At 41.5% G+C, this 26672-nt stretch overlaps 1 protein-coding gene and 1 long non-coding RNA gene across 6 annotated transcripts in view; both read right to left on the reverse strand.

Annotated features, from left to right (window-relative positions):
- The window catches only part of LOC106785415 (POU domain, class 6, transcription factor 2), a 129431-nt gene that overhangs the window by 50945 nt on the left and 51814 nt on the right, over positions 1-26672 (reverse strand). The window lies entirely within an intron of this gene.
- Positions 13956-17266, reverse strand: LOC106785416. The gene is made up of 2 exons (XR_001381523.1): positions 16375-17266; positions 13956-15518 (listed from the first exon to the last, which is right to left on the reverse strand). It is a non-coding gene; the product is annotated as an uncharacterized LOC106785416 (long non-coding RNA).

Here is a 26672-nt window from a genome sequence, read left to right on the forward strand (position 1 = left end):
TCTTTCAGAGAATCTGCCCGGTCCATACATTTTCTTTCTTCCCCAAATATTCCGTTCTTTCATTTTCACACTCTACCCCTCCCCCTTCCGACTCCTAACACTTTTTGCCTTATTGCTTTAAATCGTTTATACTGAGTATTTTATAATGGAAGCAATATTTATTTTAAATTGTTACGATTAATAATAATGTGTTTCATAATAAATATATCTTTTTCTAAAAAGTAGAAAAAGAATAAAAAAGCAAAAGATATAGGAGAGAAAGATTTACTTTGAAATAAAAATAGATTCAATTGTCTAGGGAACGTTTGAGAAAGATATAGGCAAAAATCGATAATATCTTAAGAGATCGATCGAAGATCGTATTACAAGAGGGGAAAAAATAAAAAAAGAAAGAAAAAGAAGAAGAAGAAAAAAATGAAGAAAAAAATAGGGGAAAAGAAAAAAAGAAGAATTGTCGGAGGGTGTGATTCGCGTAAGGGAAGACAAAAGACCCTCGTTCGAGGAAGAAGAGAAGAAGAAGAAGAGGGTGCTGCTCGAAAAGTACTCGACGTAGACGAAGGTCGATGAGCGTGTCGTTCGCGACTTATCCAGACGACTACGACGACAAAGACAACGACAACGACAACGACTACGACAACGACGACGACGACGACGTATTTAAATTCGCTCGAACTTTGGCAGCAGGTACAGGGTTCTCTCTTCTCGGTAAGTTCTTCGCTTTGCGTTGGCGTGCGCGCGAGCAGGCGACCAAGCGGGCGACCGAGGCCGCACATGGCACGGCTGAATTGAAAAGCTAATTCTCGACGTACAATCGACTCGTCTCGGGCCAGGACAAACTTTGTGAATGTGTCTCATTAACCGAAGAGAGAAAGAGAGAGAGAGAGAGAGAGAGAGTGGGAATGGGGAAGTAGGAGGGAGAAGGAAAGATGTACGCACGCGCAAATCTGGTATCGTGCGACGTGCGTGTACGTGCACGTGAACGATTCGTTCGCTGTAACCCCTCTTTACTCTTTGCTCTTTCATTCTCTGGCTTTCTGCCTTCCTTCCTTCCTTCCTTTCTCTCACTCTCTCTCTCTTTCTCTTTCTCTTTCTCTCATCCCTCTTCGTTCTCCCACGCATAATCGCCCGCGGTCAAATATTCTCGACGACGAGGCGTTTCAATTTAACGTCAACGTATCTCCGCCACCGCATTTATCCTTTAACTGTTTTACCACTCCTCCGCGCGATAGTTAGGCGTGTATGCATGTATATCTATATACACGCACGTGTTTATATACCTATTGTATATGCATGTAGGTTGGTATGTAACTCGTTCATGCGTGTAGTATAAAGTATAGCGCGTATATACATACATCACAAAGATTTATTAAGTCTACGTTTCAGGGAAGATATAGGACGCCATGTGATTCTAGATTCGAAATATATTATTATATAATATACATACTTATAATATCTCTCTTTTAACAGGTAGAGCTTGTAGAGAATCACTGTTGATGGGTACAAAAAAGTAAAGTCTTTTCGTGTTGTTTAAACAATTAAGATTTACGGTAAATACGTTTCCTTAAAGAGAACGTTTTCGTGAAGAGGAGAGGTTGCTCGATAACGCGGACTATAATGAGATACGTTCCGTAGGATTAATGAGCGTCAAAGGAAACGAGATGAATTATGAATGGCATTTATTATTCCTGCCGCCGAAGCGACCGACGAAATAACGATGGCAATCGTTCTGCGATTGTGATCATAGTAATGATAGTAATAATAATAATAACAATAAGAGTCTTGTGTTCTGGGAAACCGGTCAACTCGAGACGAAAGAGATGGAAGGTAGAAATGAAGGAAGAAAGGAAGGAAGGAAGGAAGGAAGGAAGGAAGGAAGGAAGATAAGGAAGAGAGAGAAAGGGAGAAAGAAAGATAGGAAAAGCGAGGGGTAGAATAGAGGGATGGAAGGGTAAGAAAGTTCGTTTCTCCCTCTTACTCAGCCCTCGTCTTTATTTGCATAAAATCGTCGTAGTCGACGCCTTCGAGGATAATGAAATGAAACTAAACAAATAATGTAGATGCTAAACATTAATTACATTCGCTCGAGATCGAGGCAAAGGGGGAGAGAAAGCGAATGAGAGAAAAAGAGAGACGGAAAGGAACGTAGAAGGGTGGAGATTTCAAGACTGCAAGGGTTTCGTAAAATTAAGAGACGATGGAAGGAAGGAAGGAAGGAAGGATGGAAGGACAGACGAACGAACGAACGAACGACCGAAACAACGATGGAAAGCAAAGGGTCGAAGGCACGGCAAATTAAGAAATCGTTTAAGAAGTTTAAATCGGAAAAGAAAGGTTGGAAAAAGATAAATACAACAACAACAACAACAAAAATACTCTAGCTGTCGCGATCGGGAAAATACATTGTTGTTATGAAAATATTTCACAATACATTATCATTTTTACTTTACTCTTTTTATAAACTAATTAAGAGTCTAAGAATTTAATTTAATATCAGTTAAGACACAAAATTATACGGCAACAAAGTAATCCGTGATTCGCACACACATTTAAATGACGAATAAATTCAAATTAAATAAGTTCTTGCTAAATAAAACTCTGCATATTATACTACGCGGTTGAGAGAGGTAAATTTCGTATTCGTGGTTTTTTCTTTTATTTCCTTTTTTTTTTCTTTTCTTTTTTCCAATAATTATATATATATAAAAAAAAAATGTATAAATATCTGTAGGAAAGATCTTTGTCGTTTGTTAGAAAGGTAAGGAATGATCTAAGAATGATCTAGGAAAGATATTATTTAAGATTGATGTACGTACGCGTAGATGTATTAGGTTTTAGAGAAGAGAAGGATTGAGTTTCTGTGCTTAGGAAAGAAGAAGGAATGCGAGCGGACGATCTTCTCACGTAGCATACCGTATGATAGCCACTGACCGTTGCATTTCGTTGGGTATGCATTTACGAGCATGTTGGACCTCTTTCGCGGAGACATTGATGGACAAGCGCAGCTTATATGGACGTTGCAAGGGAGCTCTCGTCGTGGCCGTTTACATATTTATGTTATGACTCCGCTTCACTCGACTTAATTGACGGAATTGCCATAAATTTGCGAATATCGCGTAGTCGAGCGGCGAAGGACGCGATACAACAGCGCGCGAGTATCTTTTTATCTTTCATTCGAGTTACACATACACACGTTTATATAAAGATACGTATACGAAATATCCGTTGATATGTGTTGGTTTGCGTGTATGCGCAAGATTCATTTTTGCAAATAAGAATGTATGCCGTGATACAATCGTAAGTATTAAAATGAATTCTGACGAATACCGATAAGGGACTCGAAGATCCTTCCTTTCGATACTCGTCAAAGTTATTGAACTTGTATTTTATCCTTCGATCTTTCTCTCTCTCTCTCTCTCTCTCTCTCTCTCTCTCTCTCTCTCTCTCTCTATTTCCTTTTTTATTTTATTTTCACAATTATAGATAGATTTATAACAACCATATATATTGAGAAGACGAATAAATTACGAAAACTTTTAAATTAGTTTTGATTGCATTTAATCTCAATGCGAGTATATGTTAATATATAGAAAATAGGAATTCCATGTGAATGGGATAGATAATAAAGAAGTTTAAGATAGATATATTATTGTTCCTTTTGAATTCTTATCGGAAAGTAAGGAAGAAGGGACGTGACCAAAGTAAAGAAAAAGTCTAAGTTATAGCATGGTACAAGAGAGAGAGAGAGAGAGAGAGAGAGAGAGAGAGAGAGAGAAAGGGAAAGACTATAGTTGGCGTTTCTTCTCGAATGATATAGGCACACGCATAAAGTGGACAAACTAGGGCCATTTGTCTGTTTCTCCAGCAAGGTCGTCGGCGTTGCACTCTCCGCGATGTCGGGACTGCTACATCGGTTGTAGTAACGTAGGGGAGTAAGGGCGCCAGGCTAGTTTATTTCAGGGATAATCCAAACAAATGTACTCAGCGGCTCGCGAGTAAATAACATGCAAATTCCGTAATGCTGCTTGACCGATGGCTTTACTCGTCTCGGAGACTTCGGACGTGCCGTCGCGGAATCTCTGTGCCGAGTCAAAGTCTTTTCCTACCCATCCGCCATTTCGCCATTCTCCATACCAAGTGTAAGAAGAAAAATAGAATGAAATATCATTTTTGATTAGGAGAGAGAAGAAAAAGAAGAAGAAGAAAAAACGATCGTTAGATTCCTGAATTATTAGTTCCTCTATCTCGCATTTAAAGTATCACCAATTACAAACACGTAATAATATTTCACCTGACTACTATCAGCATCTTTTACGCATAAGTTTGACATCTCTGCAAGATCTAAATGCGAAACTTCCATCTCTATTTGTAGTACGTATTAAATCGAGGAAATTTATATGAATGAATCAACTATTACTCATACGTTTCCACGTCAAAGATACTATTCCCTTACAACCATACAAAACTACTTATAATAATTAACTATTATATAAGATATATCGATATCTTCTCTCTTATAATATTAAAACGTAAAATAAATCATTTGATTAGTTTATTTAATATTGTTTTCTCAGATCCAACGAATAATACTATTATCCTGAGATAAAGTTGGAAACTCTGTGAAGTAGTCAGAGGTAGAGTAACGCCACGCGTGAACTCGATCAACGTCCTCTATCCTTCGATCTCGGTAGATTCGATAAATCTTTAAGTTCGACGATGCAATAGTGTTCCAACAAACCGCGGCGAGAGTTTCAGTTTCAGTTTTGCCTCTCTCTCTCTCTCTCTCCCTCTCTATCTCTGTTCCTCCTTCTCGGGTAACGAATGCGGCGACGTTAGCTCGCGGAGACTCATTCGTATCTAATACCCGTCTAGTAGTCGGTACGGATAACCTGGTTTAGAAAGGCGAGCAGAGGTAGCAGATGGGGTGTTGGCCAGCAGTGCTGGCTATCTCAGACTTCCCTCATCTTGCGCCTGATCCGCCCTCGACTCACCATCGTCCCTTACGTCGTGCCACCCTCTTGCTTTATCCGCCCGCTGACCATCCGCCCCCATAGTTTCCTGGGAGATCGATTGTTATGCATAGCCTGTATTTGCCCGGCCAGTTCACTCTCTCTCTCTCTCTCTCTCTCTCTTCTCTTCTCTCTTCCTCATCTCTGTCTCTGTCTATCTCTTTGTCTCTCTTTCTCTCTATCACTGTCTCTCCTAGTTGTTCGCTCTGTAATCGGCTATGGAGCGAGAAGGGAGAAGAGAATCGAGGAACTCGACTGCAGGAACAGGAGGACTGGCTGCCGGCTGGTCGACTGATCGACCGACCGACCGACCATCCAGAAGGGACCTCCAACCTCTTCTTCCTTCTTCCTTAGCCTTCTTAAGTTCACCCCTTCCTTCCTTCCCTATCTATCTTTCTCTCTCTCTCTCTCTGTTTCTATCTTCTACCCTTCTTACTCTTACTTACTCTTATTCTCTTATCATTTTTCTCTCTTTCTCACACTATTTCTTTCTTTCTTTCTTTCTTTCTTTCTTTTTTTTCTTTGTCTATCTCTTCTTCTACTTTTTCTTCCTAACCCCCCTCGTTGTATATATATATATATACATAGGTATATGTACAAACCTCGAATACGAAGAAAGCAATTTCAGACGGACAGGAAAATTAGATGCGCGTGCTTTTAAGGCTTCTCAACAGGATACGCCCTTACAAATCGATAACCTAACGTGAAACGGTTTACACGTCGCAATAAGAAACTCGACACCATGCCTTTCTTGACATGTACTTTTCCATGCGGCTTACGTATTTTATTTTCGTATGGAGTACATCTAATATACATTCTCAGCTAGTTACCTCGGACGGCTTAGGTTCGTTGAAATTTCGATTAAAATCAAAGCAGAAGAGATTATTTAGGTCAAGTTCGGTAATCGTTCGGATAATTGCCGATAAACTCGAACATTGCCGCGAAATTATATCGATGATCAAGCGTAGGGAATTTTCGATGGAATAATCCTCGAAGAAATCAATAAATTGACATCGATTATGTTTTTTGGACGTTTAATTTAACAATCGTCGAACAACAATAGTTAACGAAGGTTTATTGAATTTTGAAGTCATCATTTTTTCCCCGTCGACTCATTTTATTTAATCGAAATCATTGTTGAATTAATTGCATTTGATGATTGTTTATAAATAAATAAATCTAATGATATTACACATTCTATCATATCTAAACGATACGAATCTATATATATATATATATCAACGTGTAGTTCATAAATTGAAAAAAGCGTTCGACAAGCGTAACGATAGAACAAGAACGTCGAGCTTTAGAAAAGTTTGATTCCAAATCGACGTGAAATCTGGTAACAACGTTTCACATCTGCGGGCATATAAAGAGTAACGTCGAATCGGTCCTCTTTTGTAAAACAACGCTTCGCGATAGAGAACGCGTGTATCTGGCCCCGCAGCGAAAAAGAGAGTCCTTTCCGCGCGATTTCTCCCCCGAAATAATAGCCAGTCTTACGCTTCGATGATGGCCAACGTTGCAAAACCTTTTTCGATGCGGGGGAGTTTGGGCGAACCGACACAATACCGACGTCGTGCAAACGCACGCGCGCGCGCACACGCATACACACACATGTACAAACTCGTTCGCCGATAACCCTATTACGAGAATTTGTGACGGTGCAAATATACCGTTACGTAATCGCCGATAAATTCATTTCGACGATTTATCTACGATCACCGATCGTCGGAATTCAGAATCGAACTGGTAGCATCAATTTCGTTGGACCGTTCAAATCGAATAGGAACAACAAAAATTTGTTTCGTAGGAAAGAAAAAAGTTTCGATAGACGTTTGTGAAAATTTTTTACCGGAAAGGAAAGGTGGGCGGGAGGGAGGGAGGTACATAGGGAGGGAGATGAAACAGCTGGTACTATTCGCTGGTAGAGAAACGATGTCTATGAACGAGAATGTTTATACTTGCACGGACGGGACACTTCGAAGCAAACAACGAAATGCAAATCGAGATTACTCCGAGCTGCGCTAGCTGTTAACCTGAATTATTCGAGTCTTAATGATGGCTTAGGCACCGGTCCACTGATCTGAGGGATTAAACCGTGAATATTGCAAGGACTAATGAACACCCCGGAATTAGGTCCCCCGCTTGGACTTCCGCGTTTCGAAAAGCAATTCTCCCTATCGATCTTTTGCGTCCCGCTTTTTGATCATTACGTTTCGTTATATCGAATAATAATAAATCGTCGAAACAAAAAAACATTTAGGATATTATTATTATTATTATTATTATTTTACAAATCGTCGGGGCGATACTTCGTTAATATTTGCATTTCAAACGTGGGAAAAATTTCGGTGAATTGATGCAAAATTGAAAATAACTCTTTAAATATATATGTATATAAAGTTATATATATTTCAAACAAATCGTACGTAGAAATAATAAACTACCTAACAAACTTTCTACGCCCGAGTTTTATTAAATTTTCGTCTATTGCACTTTGTCCTTCCTCGTGCACGTATAATGATACCTGGCGATGCGGTTGCGAGGAATACAAAACGTGAAAGCTATCGGTGGGCAGAAAATGGCGATATGAAGCGCTCGAAAAGAGGTGGTGGTAGATAAACGATGGGATTGGGGAACGTGGTTAACCGAAGGAAGCTGGAACAGAATCGGCAGTGCAAAACCGAGAAACAATAAAAGCGTAGGGTGGTTATGAGTGAAGCGTATCAGGAAAGAGGAGGGGGAGGAGAAGGTGGAGGATGAGGAGGAGGAGGTAGAAGGGGGGGTTGAAATAGGCTAAATGGATAACGACGTTTCGATCGATGAATATCGAGGAATACTCGGAGAGAGAGAGAGAAAAAAAAAGAGAGAAAAAAAAGAAATAAAGGAGGAGTGAACAAAATGAAAAAGAAGGGAGAGAAATATGTATATATATATATATAATCTAAAGAGAGGAAGAGAGAGAGAGAGAGAGAGCAAGAGCGGGAAGAGGAAGGAACATAGTGTTAGCGAGTGTTTGCACGCCGGGAGTTCTCTCTTTTTCATTCTTTCTTTATTTTTTTTTTTTGTTCAACTGGTTCGAAGGTATTCGAAGTCGAGGTGAAACGTTTAACCTTCCCTTTCTTGCAGTTGGTACATACCGACTTTCACTACCACGAAGCCCGGTTACCCTCTGGCATTTATGTGTTCATAAAGCTCGAAGGATCGCAGTCGCTTTGAGTAGTGGAACACCCTGCTCCAAAGAAGAAATAGGGTGGTGAAGGTTCGTGGAGCAGTTTGTAGAACCAGAGAAACGGAGAAAGAGAGAGCGAGAGAGCGAGAGGGAGCGAGGGAGTGAGGGAAAAAGAGAGGGAGAGAAAGAAGGCAGGGTGGCGCGCAATGCCGGCAGAGAGGAGGGCACTAAGGGGGTGGCGAGAGAACGAACGAGGGTGTTTTTCCACCACCAGTTGCTTGCGGCACCCGCAAACCCCTCTCGATTCTACCTCGGAGAAAGAGAGGGAAAAGGTGGAAAGAGATTGCCGAGTGAGAGTGAGAGAGAGAGAGAGAGAGAGAGAGAGAGAGAGAGAGAGAGAGAGAGAAAAAGTAGCCGAGGTGTGAGTTCAACGTCCAAACCATAAAAGTCGTAAAAACTCTTTTCTCTAACCATCTTCTTTATCTTTTTCTTTCTGTTACTTTCTTTCAAGTGATATAATCGCCGTTAGGAGAAAATATTTTATTTCCAGAATGAAATGGCGGGGGTGTGGGAGGTGTGGGGGTTGAAGGGGAATAAAAGAGAGGAAATGAAAAGGAAAGAAATATGTATATCCTATTACTCTGTCGATCAACGACGCCAAACGTTTTATAACAAAGTGTTAGACTCCAGGCAAAGTGGTTCAAGGTTAAACGATCTAATTCCTAGTGGAATTTAGACCGAGCGACGATACGAACTATTTCCGTCGAGAGTACGATTACATCATGGTTGTGTCGCGGAACGAGTATGGTACCCTCGCATGGTTTGCTTTTAATGAAACAAAAGTGACAATCAGCAAGTTTATTTTCTCTGTTAGCGGTAGAGAGAAGAATGGTGGACCAATGCGGAAACTGGATTTTATGTTTCTTATTTTACAATAATCATTATTATTACAGTAATATTAATTAATCGCTAGTTTTGTTTTTTTATTATCATTTCAATTATATTCAATTAAAAGTATTATCGAACGTAACGTGTTATTTTTAAGTATTCGGATAATAAAGTCTATTTCAATTGGATATTCTTTGAAAATTTTAACCTTTAGCTAACGAATGTCGTCATACTCGCGACATTATCAATTGTTTAAGGAAATACTCGTTCGTTAAGGATTAACAATCGATATATATGTTATACTTAAAGTTTTGATTAAACGAAAATAAGGAATAACTCGTAATACTTTTCATTAGAATGTATCGTTTAATAATTCCTAAAGTTCTAGCATCGAAAGCATTCGCGACGTAGAACGAAATTAATTTGATCGATTATTCCGGTCTCAGCTTAAGAAACATCCACTCGCGTCTCGTGCATTATGCTTGCCCGGGGGCTAGCACGATCCCTCGTAACAGTCTTTGCTTACATTAGCCGCCCTTATGCAAATTGATAGGAAACAAAGTACGCCGATGTGATCCTTGGTACTAGGCGAGAGAAAGGAGGAACCCTCTTGTCTCGACTGTCGAATACTGTGCCGGTTAAATGAACTTTCTACGCATTGGGTTTGTATTAACAAGACGCATTTGACATCAATCTGTGTTGACATAATTTACATCTTTCATAAATTTACAGAATTAATTGTCGAATAACTTTATTATAAAAATACAAAAAAAAATCGTTAAAACGAAGTTTGTAAGTTATGAAATTTCTGAAAAGAAAGAAATAAATAAAAAATGTGCAAGTTGATAAGTGTATACGTTAGAAGAAAAGAAAAAAAGAATGAAAAAGATAGCAGCAGGTTGGTGTAAGGACAAGTATAAGGATCGTCTAGGTGGTAGCGAAGGTAATGTTCTGGCTAGTGGGATGAGGGATGGGCCGAGTGTCCAGGTTGGAGGGTCGTTTATTGATCTCTCAAGTCCGAACCTCGCCTCGTGTACAAGAGGAACCCAACCCCATCCCATGCGCCCTCGTGACTGGCCACAACTACCCCAGCGGCCGCACGCCGAGACACTGGACACAACGACGACTCCCTCCTCAGCTTCTCTCCGTCCACCTTATTCCGCCCTCTTGGGAAAATAGGTTCCCAACCTGAACCCTTCTCGGTTGCCTTAGAGAAAGGCTGTTTGACGCAACAAATGAGCGTTTAAGAATCTTTACGAGGATCTAACTCGGTCCAACCTATAATCCACTAATCTTTTATAAAGCCGAACGACTTTTCCGAGCGTTTATAATATATTCTAAAAATATTCCTTAAAAAGTGTCAGCCGTGTTTCTAAGAACATTGTATAATCGATGCTTTAAAAAATATCGAAGTAACAAAGCCGTATAATGAAAAGAAACGAAATAAAGGTTCGATAGGAAAAATGTTATTATGACGTTCAAAGACGATCTGAAAATGTGCTTGAGAACCATCCACTTAGTCGAAGGGTTGCTAGTTGCAGATAACTTATTCCGGCTTCACCCAGCCATCCACTCATCCCCCTTTCCAGGCGACAGGACCCTCCGCCGCAGATCTTGGCTGCCGAGCAAGCGGTCATCTTGCCTTCTCTATAGGTCTCCCTAGTAATATGGATCGTACTCTGTTGCGAGCCATTTCCACGAGGTCTTAACAACGCGTCTGTACAGGTTGTCGATAAATCGAGAGCCGTCCAGTTTCCTCCGACACGCCTCCACGAATCGAGAAACGTCCGACACCTCCTCTCTTCTCTCTTACAAGGAGAAAGAGAAAGAGAGAATGCTCTACTCTACTACGTCGGTCAGTTTCCTAGAGTTACGGAATTGCTTCGACCTTTGTCAGACGATGAACGTTGAAATGTACGAATTCTCCATAGCCATACGTCGAAAGAATATCCAACGATCCGTACCAAACGGAAACATTATTTTTTCGAATATCAAAGCCTAAAAATCCTTATCTTTTCTTTTCTTTTCTTTTCTTTTCTTTTCTTGATTCCTTCGTCTTACTTTTCAACGCTGCAACGATAGAAGTGAAAGGTTAACGTACGGAGAAGATAACCGAGGAAACATCGGACGGTTATTCGCTCCCTTGTCAAAGCTCCTGAAAATTTCAACCCGAAACGGGATAGAAGGAGAGAGCCGAGAAGATCCTCGAGAATCGACTTGAAATCTCGCCGACGTGCTACTTCACTCGTTCTCTGCGAGTGTTTTTGTAAATAAAAACGAAACAAAACGAAAAGTGAAAGAAAAAAAAAAAGAAATAAGGAAGGTAAGATTAGAATATCAGGGAAAATATGAACCAGTGTTTATATATGCAACTTTGTTGGGAGAAAAATAGAAAAAAAAAAACAAAAAGAATTCAACCCTAGCAACATTGTAATTTTCGATAAATCTCTACAATGTGTCAAGTACTTCCCCATCTTTTTCTTTTTTCTTTTATTTTTTTTTTTTCGGGGAAATTTTTTTCCTCCCGATTTATGGATTTCATCGTGGTCGTTCGAGTTACAGTAGAACGCGTTGTCGGTGACACCGGCGTTTCATTAAAGAAGACTCATTGTTGTTCTCGACTCGCAGGGCGAATGAGAAGCAAAAAAAAAAAAAGAAAAAAGGGTGGGAGAGGAAAAAATGTTCACGCAAGAGGGTTCCTCGATAATCCTGCAATCTCATTCTCCGCTTCATTTACTTCCTCTTTCTATTCCTCCTACTCTTTCTCTTTCTCTTTCATTTTCTCTTTACTTCTAGTATACCTTCTTTCTCATTCTTTCAATCCTTTATTTTGCTTCATTCTGCGCACTAGCAAACCACAGCAGCTACCCCGCAACTGCCACCACCTGTCGCCACCTAGTTAACATAGCCCCTTCTATCGAGTTTTGCATCCCACCTTCTAATAATAGTTATCGCTTCATACATTTTCATGATATTACAAAATCGGAACAAATAGAGTGTACACGCGGCAATTACCGATGCATTATGCGATATAAATATTGATGCTTCCTGCAAAAACGAAACTTGGGTGTCGAGCGAACGGAATGCAAAGCATTCCGGAAAGGAAGCGACAAAGGTGCTGCCCGTAGAATCGATGCAATGTGGGCTGTAGGAGGTGTTGGAATAGGCACGATAACGTGTTTTTCCTACTCCTTTATCATTCTTTATTACATTTTTTACGTTTTCAAAGACATTCATTAGCATTTAACATTTCAACGAAAAAATATCAATCCTTTGTCTAATTAATCGCAATACGAACAAATATGACAAATTACGGATTTATTGTTATTATCAGTTATTGCTAAACATTTACAAATAAATGTTTATATTAAAATAATTCATAAAGAAATTTCAAACGAGTCAAATCTATTTTAATACAAATAATAATGAATATTAAATGTACATGTCTCACATTATACGAGTTATATAATTAAATATTCAAATAGCAAGTGGAATGAAAATGAGAGATAGGTGTATGAGGTATGATCGAGGAAGAAGAAGATGAAGAAGAAGAAGAAGAAAGAAGAGAGCATAGGCGATATCCGTGCTGGTTCGGTCAGAGCTGCGTTGTTGTGTTCATCGCTAAGCTAAAGGCCAATAAAACTTAACTTCTAATTAAGAAGCGTGAAGGATGAATCTATTATCTGCGGGGGCCTTGCCAAGGCAAATACGCCGGCAGTAATGTCGTCGGTTGGTACAAACATACCCATGGACACGCGGACGAGCATACGTGTTCATTAGGCGTATTTGCTGTTTAGCATTTCAAATTCGGGCCAGAACGGCCCCCGAGAAGCACCGGCCGATACAGTCATACGCGACGAACATTCCGCGACCCTTTCGGTAATCAAATATTTTAATTTAATCGTCTTACTAACGACGCACCTTACATTCTATGCACGAGTATAACGTCTTCCCCCTTTCCTCCTTGCACTCTCTCATTCTCACTCTCTCTCTCTCTCTCTCTGAATCTGAAATCTGGTAAATATATCTCTTAATTCGAACTCACAGTATAAAACGAAAAATTGAAGATCCGAGAAATCGAACCTATCAAATTTAATATTAAATAAAATACAAGTTCCTTTTTTTTTTTAATATCCCTGAAACACACACGTTATGCGAACGAAATCGAATCGACAATGGGATACGACTGAAAGTTACGTATTTCTTTTTCTGGAATGAAGAAGACAATCCTACATTAGTGACAAGTATTTAATTTGTATTTAATTAATCGACTCTTGACACGTTTGTATATAGGACGTATAGCCCTTAACCATGAAGTTCAGTTCAGTTTGGTCTGAGCATTCAGGTTCATTAAGTTATTGAAACCTTAGACAATGTACTAGCGGCTGCCGGATACAGTGCTCCAGGGGCTTCGTAATGCCCACTACCTCAAGTACTACTCCCTATGACATTTTGCAACTCTCTGACCACTACTATGATCGGTACTAGCAGCAGCAACTCTAGCACCAGCTTCGCTAGCCACTCCTCCCGTGACTGGGTCTATGACCGTTTCTAACAGAACACCTTCTCTCTCTCTCTCTTTCTCTCTCTCTATATATATATACATCTTTATCTATCTTTCTCTCTCTATATATATATATACATCTTTATCTATCTTTCTCTCTCTCTCTCTCTCTCTCTCTCTCTCTCTCTCTCTCTCTCTCTTTTGCTGGTTTACCTCACCACTTTTCATCTCTACCGGAGAAGAGCACAGACAGAGGCGGGTGGTTACATCATCTCGACGCACGAGTTTATATGCTAATAAGGGAGATTAATTAAAGGGTACGCGAGTACATTCCGCCACCCTTCGAATTTCTTCCCTCTCTTTGTCTCTTTTTCTCTCTCTCTCTCTCTCTCTCTTTCTTTCTTTCTTTCTTTCTCTTTATTTTTCCCTTTGTTTAACGATTCCAACCTTACCGAAAAGGAATAATAGTATATTTTTTTAAATCCATTTGCTTCTTTATTATTTCAAAGGACGAAGAATGTAAGACAAGTTAACACTCTGGCAGGATCGTTCGTGGCTCGTTAAACTGAGATTTTCTCTGCGATTCGTATGCACATCGATTACGAGCGCACGTGTGGTTTTACATGGACTCTCGCACTCGTTATCTATCTCTATCTCCATCTCTCTTTCTCTTTCTCTCTTCCTCTCTCTCTCTCTCTCTCTCTCTCTCTCTCCTTCTTTTACAAACCCACGCTCATCGTTCTGCGTTATTTGAATCTATTATTCTCTTGTATTGCCCGCATACAATCGTATTGCGTTTCCGAATAAACTCTCCGCTGTGTATTTCTATCGATTAAAACGCTCGATTAATCGACAGAATTGTTTTAAACACATTTGGTATGCATCGATGTATTAGATACGCCCAGTTGATAAGAATTTTGTGTTAAGTATAAATATGTATTCGTTTTAAATGATATATTTGAACGTATAGATGATACGAAGATTAGAAAACATATGGTAGGAAGAAAGATTTATGATTGAAAAATGATACCGGAATGAGTAGCATAGAGTAGAATTAACTGACGTTCTATCGTATCTAAGGACCAAGACCTTCATTTTATCCGTTCGAGTTCCTGACCCACGCCTTGTTCTTTGTCGCGACAGAACAGTAGTCCATTTGCTTCTTTTTCATTTCAACAGGACCGAATTTAATTTGGAACGCGTCCAGTTGCACCTTCCACTAGTGGTGGCTCGTTTGACTAGCTCGAGGGCTAGATTCGAAGGGTGAGGTAAAGGGGCTGGGTACGAGGAAACGAAGCCCCGAAAGATCACACGAAAAATGTACGTGCTTGCTACGTACTCCTGTCCCACCCTCTCTCTATCTTTCTCTCTTTTTCTCTTTCTCTCTTTCTCTTTCTCTCTCTATCTCTCTCTCTTTCTCTTACTCTCTGTCGTTTTCTCTCTTCCCTCCAACTACCTTGCCCGTCCGCGGATCTGGAGCGTACGAATTAGGAATTTTACTAACTCGGATAGTCGCATTTAATTTTAAGCCTGAAACCATACGAGTCATTACTGTCTCCATTTCGTGCGTATATTAAATTACAGGCAACGGCCGTTCTACGCCGATTTGTAGTCAGAGGGTCTGTTAAATAAAAAGAGAAAGGGAAACATAGGAAGAGAATGAGATAGAGAGATAGAGATAGGCATATTATGAGAAGAACACATTCACGTACGAGGATTATCCAAAGTCTCTGGCCTCGTCGGTAGTTCGAGAACGAACGAACGAACGTGTGTGTTACCTGAAATCTCATACCCTTGTTATATCTTCCTTCTCATTCTCTACGAGGCCCACGAAGTACCTACTTATACTTTTATTTTATCTCCGCAAATCGTTACTTACTTTTCCATCGTCCACGACCACGAACACCAATGAAAATCGATTAGCACCGTGTAAGAATAAACCTCGCTGAAAATGTAACACCTTACTATTAGTTCTTTTGTTCTCTTGTTTTTGCTCTCTCTCTCTCTCTCTCTTTTTATCTTTTTCTCTCAAGGTTTTACTTCTCTATTATTTTCTCGCGACCTCGGTAAGTTAATTATAGCTAAAGTTTTGCACTTCCTCATTGATTTCTCCAATATACGGAATTTAATACGACCAATTTTCGAATCGAAATTTATTAATAATCTACTGGAAATAAATTGTTACATTGATAAAAGAAACGTTCTAGAATAAGAACGGAGGGAAAAAGAGATATTATAATAGAAAAAAGAACAAAAAAAAACACGAAGAGAAATTTTGTTCACGCGACAAGACAACGGGAACGCGCGAGCAAAAAAAGAAAAGAAAAGAAAGGAAAAAAAAAATAATAACATCAGCCTATCCTAAACTCAAGCTGCTATTTTCGTTCCGCTGAGTGATCTCGATTTCTCGAAGGATGCCGATCGCGATATGCAAAATGAATTCCGCGATTACAAGCACGGACTCGACTTTAATTACGAGGGTTATTCTTCCGTAAGTACTACTCGTTGCATCGAACGAGAACGATACAGCGAGGACCATCATTGCGGATCGTATCTAGCGAGGGATCATTGCCAATTATTAATTTATTATCGTTGCAAATGCTTGGTAGCAAGCCGTGCTGAGATTTCTGCCTATGGTTACATTGAAGAGCGAATAAGCAAGGAAGAGAGAAAGAAAGAGGGAGATAGACAGATAGAGAGATTCTCGCTAATTAGGTTCTTCAATCGGCAGTTATTGTTTCGTAGCGGCCCTAATTTGGCAGAGGCAGCTGCGACTGCCGCGTAAGTGCTAATTAAAACACCTAATTGTGGCCATTAACGCGAAATGCGACGTGATGGTGATGGTGGTGGTGGTGATGGTGATGGTGGTGGTACACGCTTGCTACGTCGGCCGTAGGTTCACACCGATCTCGCTCGGTTATGCGAGATGCATACGCTCCGAAATTGCTATATAAATATTATTCTAATTAGCATTTCGATTCCAATTAGCATTTCACGATTCGCTGCCAAGGTTAAACTTCGACGATAGATACCTAGATATTCGAATTTGTTACGGCTGAGAGTCCTCAAACCGATCGAACCGTGAACGTTGTTCCTTTCTGAGACGTTCGAACCACTCCGTTTCTTCCTGAAAAGTCAAACAGATTTTTCAAGGTTCCTTGCATTCCTAATATCTTTTAGAAAACAAACTCTAAGCGTCGTGTGTCGTAGATGCTAAAAGATTTCGCCAAAGGTTTTTCTTCTTTTTTTTAGTCGAAAGTAGAACGTTTCTCGTATAATCGATACGTAGACAAAGAATGAGGAAACAAAGTGAATAGTCAAAGGATCGAAAAGGATGGGATCCGAGAAGCGGTGCGATCTTTCGCACGCAAGATCCGTTTCCCTATTGGAGAGGGGATATCGGAACTTCGTCTTCCACGAAAACCACGAAACCGCCTCGATCCGATCCCAGTACCCACACCTATAAACCCTGACACGTACTCTCTATATCCCTAGGATAGATCGCACAGCGCATAGTCATAGAAATGCTGCGGTAACGGGCGTGGCATGCTCGCACGTCCGGTACACGTTCCACACGGTAGAGATACTCTCTGTTTCTCACTTGCTCTCGTACACCTACACACTATCTTTCTCTCTCTCTCTCTCTCTCTCTCTCAGTTTCTCTCTTTCTCTAGTTCTTCCTCTCTCTCTCTCTCTCTCTCTCCCTCTCTCTCCCTTTCTCTGTACTCTCCTGCACTCTCCGTATCTCCACTCACCTCTTTAGGTCCCTCGAGTGATCCACGCGAGGCGTAGAGGCAAGTCGACGGCGACACAATGACGTTATAATGACTAATGATCATATCATTTAATTAACATCGGGCTTCTAACTAGCTTGGGCTTCATTAGCCCTCCGCGGCCTTAGATGCTTCGTGCCTAGAACCGTATGTGTATGCGCGCGAGTGTAGGTGTATGCAAGTGACAGTACGCTTATTATGTATCTATCGTGAGGCGATTGTCCGCGGCGTGTGTTAAAGCTCCTGTGTTATCCGCCGACACGGTTTCTCGCCTATGCACTCACACTCTCTCTCTCTCTCTCTCTCTCTCTATCTCTCTCTCTCTCTGTCCCTCTCCATCTCTGTCTCTCTCAATTTTGTACGCACACGCTCTCCACATCCTACTCTGCTCTCATCCATCTATCTTTCTCTCTCTCTCTCTCTCTCTCTCTCTCTTTCTGTCTCCCTGTCTCTCTTCTCCCTCTTTTCCACTTCTCGTCTTACTCTCACTCTCGAAACGGCTTGAATTCCGGCTTCTACCTACAATCTACGTATACATATATTTTAGTGTGCGTATCTATCCAAGTATGTAAACACGTACGTGTGTATACTCCGCCACGTGAACATCGACTCGCTAAAGCTACTAGCATAATAGGATCGCGTGAAGTGCAAGCAACCTGTAAATGACTCTTTTTTCATCCATGCTTTCAGTGGTTTAGCCAGACGAAATAAGATCATTACTTTTATTTCCAACAAGAGTTTTAGAAACTTACGCGAGTAAAATGATATTAACATATATATATATATGTATGTATAAATTTATAAATGAATTGAAATGATAACACCGGTTATCGAGTGTACTTAAAAAGAAAGAAAGAAAGAAAGAAAAAAAGAAAAAAAGAAATACAAAAAGACAATCTTTTAATTCTCCTTCTTTCTAATCTTGTCGTTCATTCTCGAACGTCTGGCCTTTCCGCGAGACTTCATCCAACCAGCCGATCCCCCTCCTGAACTCGATTAATTCGAACTCGCTGATCCAAATAATGAAAGGCGCGCATAAACGGTACGGCGGCCCGCGCGCTGATTCGTCTCGGCTCGGTTGGCCGATCAGCCTCGCCGCGAAATAAATACGCGAAATCTGGCTCTTACGTTTCGTTTATAATTAAAACTTGTGGATAAGGGGTAGGGTAGGGGTACGGTTCGACGAGGGGGGGGGAGTGCAGGGAAGATCGAACGGACCTCGACTGCCCTACCCTGCCCTTCCCTGCCCTGCGCTGCCCTGCCTTGCCACCAAACTGATATGGAGAAGCGAATCCCTTTGTTCGTTCGGCCTGTCCAGTCACCAATCACGATACCATTCCTTTCTTTTTATCCCTTTACCCGGAATCGAATAGATCGACTCGTATCGAACGATTCGTCGACCCTTTAACCAAGTCCTTTTCGACGAATATAGGCAGTTCGAGATAGAGAAAACAAAGTCATGCGAAGAACCCGAACGCGTAGATAGATAGTTTTGAACGTTGAGAAAGTATTACAAAAGAACAAAAAAAAAAGAAAAGTAATTCGATACAATCGTTAATCATTTTTAACACCATATAACTCAAATTTTAATTGGAAACACCAACGTACAAATTATATAGTTCACATGAGATTTTGAAAGAAGATCAGAATTAAAATTAAATGGGACTCGCGTTTGTGGTTAATCAATCGAGATTAACCATCATCTTGGAAGCTGCGATGAAATTCGAAACTCCTATCAAGGGATTTCCTTTTCCTTCGCTCAATTGAGAGAGAGAGAGAGAGAGAGAATTTATAAGAGTTTATGAGTTTATGAGAGAGAGGTGGGAAGGAAGAGTTTAAGATAACAAGCGAAAAAGGAAAAAAGAAAGTGTGTGAGAGAGAGAGAGAGAGAGAGAGAGTGAGAGAGAATGAGAGAGAGAGAAAGAGAGTGAGGGAACGTTCGACGATTAAACGTAGATAATAGTAGCCCGGTGATCGTTGCTAATGATACGCTAACGCGATCAACGTTACCTGTTTACTTATGATTATACTGCAATTATTGGATTTATCGACTACCATTCCGAGGCTCCTGATTTATTTCAACATTAATCACGTTAATGATGCGTCGGCTAGGTCGAGCCTTCGACCCTCTCTCTCTCTCTCGCTCTCTCACTCTCACACTCTCTGTCTCTCTTCGACTTCCACGAAGAACCCCTCTCCCTTCTACATCCCTTCGTCTCGCCTCGCGGCTTCCCGACAAACGGGAAATGAGCATTTCGATCAAGATCGATCGTCACAATTACCGATGATTGCCAAGCGCACGAACTTCGTAGCGATTCGCGAGGGCGCATCGTGCGCATCGTGCGCACGCGTTAGCGCAGTGCATCCGCTTAACTCCGTTAATGAGCCGGATAACCTTAACCCACTCTCTTCGCGTCGCCTTGACGTCGAGTTTACGTCTCAATTTAGAATAAATCTCCCCCCTACGCCCCCCTTACTCACCCCCTTCCCATTCTTCTACAACACGTTGCACAAATTAACCTTATGTTTCTTTGCTCGATCGAAAGACATTTGTCATACTCGTTTATCTTTGAATTATTTCTTTTTTATACACTGCTACTGTTTGCAACTTTTTTATATATTTATTATCTTCTCGGAACTCTCGATAATTATTACGAATTAGTTCAAGGCTTGTTTAAATGATATTAACAAACGTAGATTTTTCTAGCTCTTATTCAACACGTACACGTTGATTGCGTTGTAGTTTATCCGTGATTGCTTTTTACCGGTTTGTTTTTTTCAATAGAGTCATGTGGGTCATTTGCTACCGTCGTTACTATATTGTTTTATACCTAATCTTACATTAGAATAAGCCTATAGGGGGGGGGGGCGAAATATATAATACTTGCGTGGCAGTTGACTTGTTAAAAAATATACAAATTTTGTTTATTATGAACGGGTCTGTAAACGAACGAGTAGGTTATTTTTATGCGTCAGGATTTATTGACAAATAAGGACAAGCGTTAGTTTTAGGCAATAATTCAAATAAATAACACGCGTCGAGATAACACGAAGCGATTGGATATCTTTTTCGATGGTATATAATTTGATCTATTTGTACTGTTAATTAATTATTGTTCCACTCGCGTAAATACAACTATATATATGTACATATTTAAACGTTGATCTTATTTGTACGTTTTCAATATTCGTTCTCTCGATCAAGAACGTCTTAAAAGTCATCTTATCAAGCAAAACGAATCATTAAGTTTGTATCGTTTAACGCGTATGATCAAACAAACCGCTAATTAAAATGACGTCGATGAAAATACCTATATAGAAGCGCATTTATTGTCGATAGTTTGAGTATTTAATCGGTGAGCGTGCCGGACAGCAACAGGAAACAGTAGACGGAAAGCGAGAGAAGCTGCCGTGCGTACGGGTATATGCGATATACGTATGTATATGTATATGCATACGTTCAATGACGATGGGGTGTTGCATTGCTGCGAGAAAGCGAGAGGTTAAGCGAAGAGTGGGTAGAGAAAGAGAGACAGAGAGAGAGTAAGTGAGAGAGAGGGAGAGAGAGAGAGAGAGAGAAACGGCGGAAATCGGTGGGAGAGTTACCGGGATGATGTTACATCATCAATCAGCTGGCAAACATCAACTCAACACTCGCACCCCGGCCGCTGTGTCCCGACCTCTAGCCAAATATATGCACCGATAATATCGTCGCGGCATTGCTACATCATGTCCGGCTGTAATTAATTACCCAGCTTAATTCTTAATCGTTTTTGTTTTTACTTTCGAACGAAGAAAGCGATAAAGGTAATCACCGAGACGAGGGAAGCGAATTACCTACGGTTTACGATGGGAATCTATTCGATCGGTCATTTCTTGATACGACGTCGCATTCACGTTCTGATCGTTTTTAATTTGTTTGATTGTTTCTTTATTAGACTATGCGAAAGGTATATAGATAATAAAAACGTTCAGACTAAATATTGCTTTTGTATCGGATGCATCGATCTAGATAATTCGATTTTCAGCGTTACATGATATAACAGAGATTGATGTATCATTAAATATGCACGTATATAACGCGATAATAATGTACTGTCAAGTAGCACAAGATTATCTATGTAATATAATACTATGAAATATTTTCGATTTGATGAGAATAAATTGTTAAATAAAAATTAAAATATATCGTAACTATAGACCAGCCGTATTATATAAGAAGGAAAGTATAGACGATCGAACGAATGACTGTAAAGAACTTTCCGACGTTCGCCACTAACGAAGCATTAACGAAGCTTCGTATTGGGAATGCCTTCGCTTTTAGCCGATTTCAGGTTCGGGGTTGGTGCGTAGGGAGTAAAGGGGTGTTCTCCACCTACGATAATCTACCCCCGTAGCCCCCATAATGCGCATCCCTCCGGCCGCAATAATGATGATTTATTTCAGAGCTAAAAATTGCGCGAACGCCGAGGCATGAGTAATGTTCCGATGCGGCCCCACCCTCTTGCGAAACCAGCCAGCCAGCTTTTTTATCCGCGCAAACGTTATGAATTCCATTGACCCGTCCGCTCGATGTGGGAAGGGGTCCGTCGGCCGAAGGGGGGAAGTGAAAGGGTAGTGCGGGGGTAGTCCGTACGCGTCGAGGGCTGGTTTTCTAGATAATGGCGGATCCCTATTTATTTATCCGACTGGATTCGATCGTCTTCCGTTCATCGAGATTTTCCGAGACTTTAATATTGGGTTCTCCTATTGGCAAATTCGTACCGCTTATTCCCTAGAGTATGTAGACACGTATATGCACTCAAACATTGTTTTATATTCATACGAGGATACTTAAAAGCGTATTAAATTCGTGCATACATTTAGAAGTCTTCAATAATAATTGTCATTTTATTTTTTTATTTTATTTTGTAATTGTGTCATTTGAATTGCGCTCGCGCGAACGTGTTCCATCAATGTTTACCGGCATGAATTTTTCGCGGACAACCTTTTATACAATATTTTAAATCTTGAAGACACATGAATAGAAAAAGAGGGACGAGTCTTTTTTTTTGTTTATTTCAGGGAAGAGAAAAAGATGAACGAGTCCGAATCGAAGTTCGATGTCCGAGCATGAATGATGCGTTACTCTCGCAAGGCATTAGTTATGACGACGACGACGCGTTCCGGCGTTGGAAACGTCGAGAAAAGTCGAGGACGCGCAAAATACATCGCCGCATCGGGATGGAGTTCCATTTTTCGAATATCAACATTGCCGTGAGTGCGCGGCCTGAGCACGCGCGCGGCTCAGTGCAAGAGGGACAGGGAAAAAAATTCAGCGGCAGGGGGATGGAGGGGTGAAAAAAAAGAGAGGAACGTTTTTGACGAGGACGAGGGAGCAAGAGAGGGTCGGTGCAACAACGATAGTGGGTGGGATGCCGACGAAGCAGCAAACAGCATCGAGATGCACAAAAATCGGTCCTTTCAGCTTAAAATTACGGTTGTCGCGCGGGTGGCGGGATAGCTGATGGGGTGGTATTGTGCACGCCGGGACGAGAGGGGGAGGGAGGTAGACGAGAAGAGCACCACCAGCCTGGTGGATGAGAACGAGCTAGAGAGCGAGAGAAAAAGAGAGAGAAAAAGAGAGAGAGTGGGTGGTGGGGGGTGAGAGCGAAAGGGGGCGGCCCGTGTGTCCCGGAAAAAAATCCATACAATCCGATCAGGACAATGTATTCGTGTGAAACGCGCGATTGTCTGGGTGTTCACGTGTGTTCGGACATTGATACGGAAGCCAGATCTGAGCGTGCACTGATAAATGTGAAAAAATCCCCCATTTTTAAAGCAGCAGCGACGCCTGCCGGCGTGTGACGCTCGTGCGTGAGTTGCGTGCCTATATGTGCGTGCATATGTACGTGTGAGTTGGTTCGCATCGGTATTGGCGGGAACGTGTGTTGGTCGAAGAATCGGTCCACCTCCGCCTCCATCGGTCCCTCCTCTGCCCCTTCGTCCTCTTCCTTTCTCCTCTTGGTCGCTCCCTTTCTCTCACTCTCTCTCTCTCTCTCTCTCTCTCTCCCCCCCTTTCCCATTGCCTTCGTTCTCTTCTGTCTCTCGTTGGCGTACCCATGCATTCGTTCGTCCCTCTATACCTCTTCCTCTTTTTCTCATCCTCTACCACTCTTTCTGGCTCTCGCGCCAGCAACATCGCTACTCCACTCTACCTCCACCTACTCCTCCACCTCCGCCTCCTCCTCCTCATCCTCCGTCTCCTCTTCGCCACGACCCCCCTTTCGACGAGCGGTATTGTCGAAACAACGAGAGCGGCTTTGTCCTTTGGTCCTGCTGTAAAACCTGGCCGTACTTTAAATTCGCGGCATTTTATCGCATTCGGTATTTATCGACGGATCGTACGTCGAGAAAGGACGTCGTCGTCGTAGTCGTAGTCGTCGTTGTCCAACGTTAGCTGAGATAAAACGCTCCTGGCTATCGGATATCTTCCGATGATCATCGCTAGGATCATCCTATGTTTCGAGTAGGACGAGTATAAAACGAACGATAGAAAGGATACGATATTATCGAGACTCCGATGGAAATGAAAGAGAAAATATTTGTTTGACAAGTAAAAGACATTGTACGGGGTGACAACTACGATAAATAAATTCAACGGCAAAGTCAAAGGAACTAGGCGATCGCATAAAAAATATTGTAAGCTTCGTATCGGTATGCTGTGTGTGTGTGTGAGTAAGTATGCTAGATAAAATTGAGCGATAAATGCTTACATCTGTGTATATGTTTATTCAAAATATTGGTTGCTTTCGATCGGCCGCTGATCGATACACGTTTTGTCGAAGGGCCTAATCGATAACTTTGTCAATAAGTCGACCCATTTTTCTTTGTTTAATTAGATATCGCGGATACGAGCGTATATGCGCGTATATGTGTTAGCCTTAGTATGCGTGTCGAAATGAAAGAAGAAAATATATCGATGAGTGAATTTGACAATGAGAATAGTTCATCGTAAGACGTGAAAAAATAAAGATGTATTCTAAAAATCCTTTAAAGCTTTTTTAAATTCTTTTAGACATTTTCGTTTACAATATATTGTAATATATCTATATATTGTATTTGATTGAACGAATTGGAGCCACAAAGTGTTGACAATTTTCTTTGTAACAGAGGGGTAGATACGTAACGCCGCGGAAAAGATTCGGACAAACGAGCAATGCGAATTCGCAAACGGCAAGGGAGGTCGCTCGGAGAGGAACGAAAGAGCTCGGAGAGAGCGCGAATAGTTGGATTCGTTGATAGCGAGTAGGTGTACGTTCGGCTACCAATCAAGCGGCCCCGAAACCTCATCGGTTTTTTTTTCTTCCTCTCTTTCTCCTCCTCCTCCACCATTCGTCTATACACCTCCCAGAGCACCCCGCGCCACCCTTCTCGTCGATCCGATCGTCCGTGCACCCTCTCGCCCGCTTACCACCCTGCCTCATACCACGACGCCTCCCTCCACTCTTTCGCCTCCTCCATCTCCTCCTCATCCTCGTGGTACTACCTCCTCCTGCCGCTGGTGCTGGTACTCTGAGCGGGGGCCTGCCTGCCTGCCTGCCTGCCTGCCTGCCTGCCTGCCAGTACCACCATACCCAGCAATGTTCCATTTTTTCGCCCGGCTATCCCGCAACTCGAACTCGCGATGCAATTATAATCCAGCTTTATGAAAAAAGAGGAAAGAAAAAAATGCATCGCAAATGTGATTGAGCACCGATACGGTGGCGAGATTGGCCGTTGCCGCGGGAGGGGGTGGCTGTGTGCATCGGTGCACGCCGGAGAAGGGCTGTCGAGAGGTGTGGTGGTTTAGAGGGTGCACCGTACAGGGTGCTACGGGGGCCATGCGAGGGGTGTGAGGGATCGCGAGCCGTACATAGGGGCTAGAATGGGTTGAGGGATTGGTCAAAGCGCTCGGTTGCCGGTGCTGATAAAAAATTACACCCGAAAAAAGTATCGCCGTCGTCCCATCCCCTCCAACACTCTCTTCACCGCCACCCCTAGAATAGGCCAGCCCAAACCTCGGATATACATTATTCCTACCGGCCAACCCCTTTGCACGGCGGAACACTGAAAATTGTTCGGAAACAAATTCGTACCACCCACCCTCTTCTCCTCTCTTTTATTCTCCTCCTGGCTCTCCCACCTTCTCCTCCTCCTCCTCCTCTTCCTCCTCCTGTTCCTCCTCTACCTCTTTCCTTCCTTCCTTCCTTCCTTCCTTCCTTCCACAAGCCACCCGCATATCCCCCAATACTCGCCCGATTAAAGCTGCATTTTCGATGGAGATCTTGCGTCGATTGGAAATGGTTTATCGCGAGCACGTCTTTCCGCGTACATAGGTACACATAAACGCGTATCTTTCTCCTCGTCTCTCTTCTATACATTGTATTTGTATTAATGTCACCTATCTCGCGTGTCTTCGTATTATTCTTTATCGAACGTGCTCTACTATACGTTCGGCTCGACAATAAACGAACGACTTATTCTCAATTGACTCGTTGAATTGATTCAGATAAAAGATCTTTTTATTGTATAATACCATCGATCAATGATAAATACATTTATTAAAACACATTATTTTTATTGTCGTCCCTTCTTTAATGTTAGCCATTTAGAAAACTTATCGTATCATCTAATCTCCTCTTATTCTTCATTAAACGATACACACAGGTGTTATATCTAATATTTGATTTGCGAAAATCTCTTATAAATTTCGAATGATAAAAGAATGATCGGGGGTTGAAGGGGGGTGGGAGGGAAAAGGGGGGAGGGAAGAATAGCAACTCGTGAATCTTTTAACGAGATCTACGCCACGGCCGAACGTGATTTCGTGCGAAATTTGATTCCAATCGTTCGAACGACGATATCCCGCTAGCAATTTCCTACTCGACGTTCCTACGTAGGTACATACGTGAGACATTAGTTACGCGATTGATACCGTCCAATTCGAATTTGTCGACTATTGAAAAAAATGATGAAAGACGAACGTGTAACACTAGGTCAAAAACTCGTAAACATTCTATACACGCGCTCGTTCATATACATATAAATGTATATGTATGCATATATATGTATGTATACATTGGAATCTTTTAACTCGTTGATTGAAAAGAAAAGAAATGACACGAGATCGCTCACTACGCCGATTTCTTTCCTAAGAAATAATAATATGTATATTATTCTTGTTTAAAATAATCTAGATAATTTTCGTCGAATATTTATCATGTAAATGAATCGATATAGTATAACGTGTGTTACGATACGAAAGAAAAGATCGACTCCGGTTATATTGAGAGAGAGAGAGAGGG

This window comes from Polistes canadensis, unplaced genomic scaffold, assembly GCF_001313835.1.
Source record: "Polistes canadensis isolate GaletaPanama2010 unplaced genomic scaffold, ASM131383v1 scaffold_50, whole genome shotgun sequence".
Classification (NCBI taxonomy): Eukaryota; Metazoa; Arthropoda; class Insecta; order Hymenoptera; family Vespidae; genus Polistes; species Polistes canadensis.